The sequence below is a fragment of the Haemorhous mexicanus genome, chromosome 12 (genome assembly GCF_027477595.1).
Source record: "Haemorhous mexicanus isolate bHaeMex1 chromosome 12, bHaeMex1.pri, whole genome shotgun sequence".
NCBI lineage: Eukaryota > Metazoa > Chordata > Aves > Passeriformes > Fringillidae > Haemorhous > Haemorhous mexicanus.
In genome coordinates this window covers 5,231,066-5,234,978 of record NC_082352.1, presented here as the reverse complement: position 1 = coordinate 5,234,978, position 3,913 = coordinate 5,231,066, and the positions used below count along the sequence as shown (strand labels likewise).

The 3,913-nt window shown below is 39.9% G+C and overlaps 1 pseudogene; it reads left to right on the top strand.

The window, feature by feature from the left end:
* The first annotated feature begins 910 nt into the window (after positions 1–910).
* LOC132333003 (peptidyl-prolyl cis-trans isomerase-like 4) lies at positions 911–1,794 on the top strand (annotated as a pseudogene).
* Positions 1,795–3,913: the final 2,119 nt, after the last annotated feature.

Sequence of the window (3,913 nt, the reverse complement as noted above, 5' to 3'; positions counted from 1 at the left end):
ATCTACAATAACTCAGATTAAACACTCAAACTTGGTAGAAATTAATTGACAGAACAAAATGTACTCAATAGGACTCAGCCCTAAAAGGATATCAAATTAATAGAATGTAACTTAACATTACTCCAAATCTAGCAAGACTGGGGCTTAACTGCACAAAATTTTACCAACATTTAATTTGCACTAAATAAAAACATAACAGAACTGAAAATAAATCTCAATAAAACTGGAATAGAACAGGAAATAGCTGAAAATGAACAATTAAACTGGACATTGTCCAAAGTCAGTAACACTCAAACTTAACAGAGATTAATTTAACAAAATCAACTGAAGAGAACTCAACCTTAATCAAATTAACAGAACATATCTTAGTATTGCTCAAATCTGATAATAATGGACTTAAATTTTTCTTAATCTTATTAACAAAAAATCTGCAGAAAATCTGTGAACAGATTTATTTTTCTGGAGGGATTAAAAGGGGTGTGACAAATCTGTTATAAGTTTATGTAATGTAGATTCAGGTATAACAAAAGATTAACAATTACTCACTGCAAACACTTTTAGATATATACATTTCTAGAGCTGTGGCAATAAAACAGGTGCATGATTAAAACAACTTTGCTAGAGCAGTACTAATTTTTCTCATGAGCTAATTATTTCTAAACTTTAAAGAACTGCTGCAGATAAAATTCAAGGTTATAAGACTTAGCTAAGAACTCAAAATTGATAATAATCAAATGATCTTGGGAGAAGGGGAGAGCCACGGGCTGGGTGTGTGTGGCCATGGCAGTGCTGCAGTGGGCAACCTGTACATGGAGGGGCACCCTGCACTTGTCTGAATTTCCTGAAGCTCTGCAAAGTCAAGGACTACAACTATTGTCTTATTTATAATGTACAGAGGGATTTTATTACACAAACTGGTGACCCCATGGGAACTGGCTGGAGTAGAGGGGAATCCATATTTTGTTAAGTGTATGGCAATCAAGCCAGATTTTTTGAGGCAGAAAAGGTGCCCAGAATCAAGCACAAGAAGAAGGGAACTGTGTCAATGGTGAACAATGGCAGTGATCAGCATGGATCACAGTTCCTCATTACCATAGAGGAAAACCTGGATTACCTGGGTGGTGTACATACAGTGTTTGGAGAAGTGACAGAAGGCACGGATGTACTGAAGACAGTTAATGAAACCTCTGTAGATAAGGATTTTATCCCACACCAAGATATCAGGATAAATCATACAGTGATTTCAGATGATCCCTTGGGTGATCCACCTGCCTTCTGTGCTCCTGATCACTCACCAGATCCTGCAAAGGAACAGCCTGACAGTGGCAGAATAGGAGCAGATGAAGAAAGTGATGACATGAAAGGACAGTCTGCAGATGAAACAGAAGAAGTTCATGCAGAAGAAGAAAGCAAAAACTTGTGTCATTCTTCTGGGAGACTTACCAGAGGTAGACAACAAACAGAAAATGTGCTGTTTGTAAACTGAATCCTGTGACCACAGGTGAAGACCTGGAGATAATACTTTTACAATTTGGTCCCATTAAAAGTTGTGAAGTGATCCAACACTGGAAGGCTGGTGAATCTCTTTGTTGTGCTTGGCTAAAAAACAGAAGAAGAAAAAGTACCACCATGCTGAAGATGAAGATGATGACAAGAGAACCAGAAAATCTAAGGATTCTGACCAAAAGCATGAGGAATGCTGTAGGGAGAGGATCAAGGGTGAGAAGAAAGACACAGAGCCAAAGGCATTCTCAGGAGAGAGATTACAGCAGGCAAAAAGACAAGTACAGATGAAGGACAAGGAAAAGACAGAGGGGAGCTAAAATAATAAATTTAACTTTCTTTAATAATTCTTTTACCTGTCTGCAGCACCCAAGTTTATGACTCACTATCAAGAGATGTTACTGTGTCTTTGCAAAATCTACAAAGTTTATTCTGAATCCACGACTGCTCTTTAAACATCTGATTTTCTGCTGCAATACATAAAGCCCATTTCTTTCAACATATGCCATATAAAAGATGGAGGAAAACCATAAATAATAAAACCACAGCTCTGTTTTTTATCTTGCTCTGTAAAAGCAAAATGTGTTAGCAGGAACTAATCCTCCAGTCTGCTGCTCTGGCTCTCTTTTATCTAGTTTTTTGTTTAGGTTTTGTTGAAATCAACACCTTCTATCAGGGTAAGAATTCCTGTTTCATTTGTTTGCTCATTAGGAACAAGAAAGTGCATATTCCAGAAAGGCTTGATGTACAGATGAAGCTGTCAGGAGCAATGTGAATTCTAACAGAGTCGTTTCTCAAATGTGATAATTACTGTTTATTTTATAGGCTTACACATGACATCCCATTATTAAAGTAACTCCCACTTCAGCTTTTATTATTACCCACACTTTTCAATCTCTTATCGACCCCAAGCAAAACTGTATTTTTCTGCACAGCAACAACAAAAAGCTAACACTCAATGTTTACTTTACCAGGAATTATTCTCCAAGCTATTTCCACATTTTAAAAGGTGCCTCATTTGAAAATACCGATGGCTTCCATTAGGGATTGAAATTGCCCTTCAGAATAGACTGGATAAATCAAAGTGTGGGGAGAACCAGGAGGACTTTCAAAAGCATTTTGGAGCTAGTCCAGCTGAGCTCCCACACAGACCAATGAGGAGTTTAACAACTCTTTCCAGGACAGGAGCAACAGGAAGGGAAAAGCCACGCAGTCACTTTATGCAGAACTTCATGCCGTGACCTTGGATAACTATGGGGAAACCACACACCTCCTAAAAATCTGTACCTGGTACATCTGGGCCACCCCACACAGTGTGGGACCCCTGTGCTTCACAGGAGCTGATGGCAGGTGGTCAGAGACCACTGCAGAAGGGTCACAAACCCTCCTCAGAAGGGTTTGGCAGCAGATCCTCTCCCCAGAGATCATTACTATCTCCTTTTCTCCATGAGTGTGAAGTGATGGCCTGTCACAATTTGGTTTAAACCATGTTTCTCCTGAGTGAAATGCTACTGCAAGTGGAGAAAATATTGCTGTCCCACCACCCACACAAGAAACACCAAAGCTCTGCAAACCCCAGGGAAGCAGATCTCTCTTCCCTATACTTGTGTCACTATGGCAGGAGAGCAGGGGGAAAAAAAAATCATCCAAAACTTAAAATAGGCAAATACAGAGTAAATTAAAAACCCAATAACCACAACACTAGGATGAATGTCTAGCAGGAAGAGAGAAAAAGGGAAAAAAGTGGAAATCCTGCAGATTAGGTGAGGAAGGAAGAATAATGAGGTGTCCTGTGAAGGGCCAGGAGCTGTACTTGATGATCCTTGTGGGTCCCTTCCAACTCAGGATACTCTGTGACTTTATGACAGACTGAAAGAACCAGCACTGGTTAATAAGAGGAGCAGATGACATGCTGGATTTTGTCCAGTGGAAGCAAGCAAGAAAAGAGTTAAAAAGAGCAGAAAAGTCAAAGGAATCAGTGCAGAGACCATACCTGAATTTTGTCAAAAGGGAGAGGAGATCAGAGGGTCTTACAGACCTTGAGATCTCACCTGGCTTGTGAAATAGGTGCTCTTTTCTCCTCCATGCATGGTAGCTTTTTGATTAGATATGCTTTCAGAGCTGCAGTGTCATAGCAGAGTACATGAGAAATCATCACAATACAGTAAGTTTGGCAGCAAATGTAGGATTTTAGGGGATTTTCATTGAAAAACCTTAGAAAGCAGAGCTGACCAAAAACTCTTTTGAGATCTGTTGGAGATTATGACAGTGATAGCAGCACATGTACAATGAACCTGTACAGTGAGTGACCCTAGGATTTACCTGAAGGAGCTAGAGGAAAGATGGAGAGAGGCTATTTGCAAGGGATGGAGTACCAGGACAAGTGGGCATGGCTCCCCACTGCCAGACG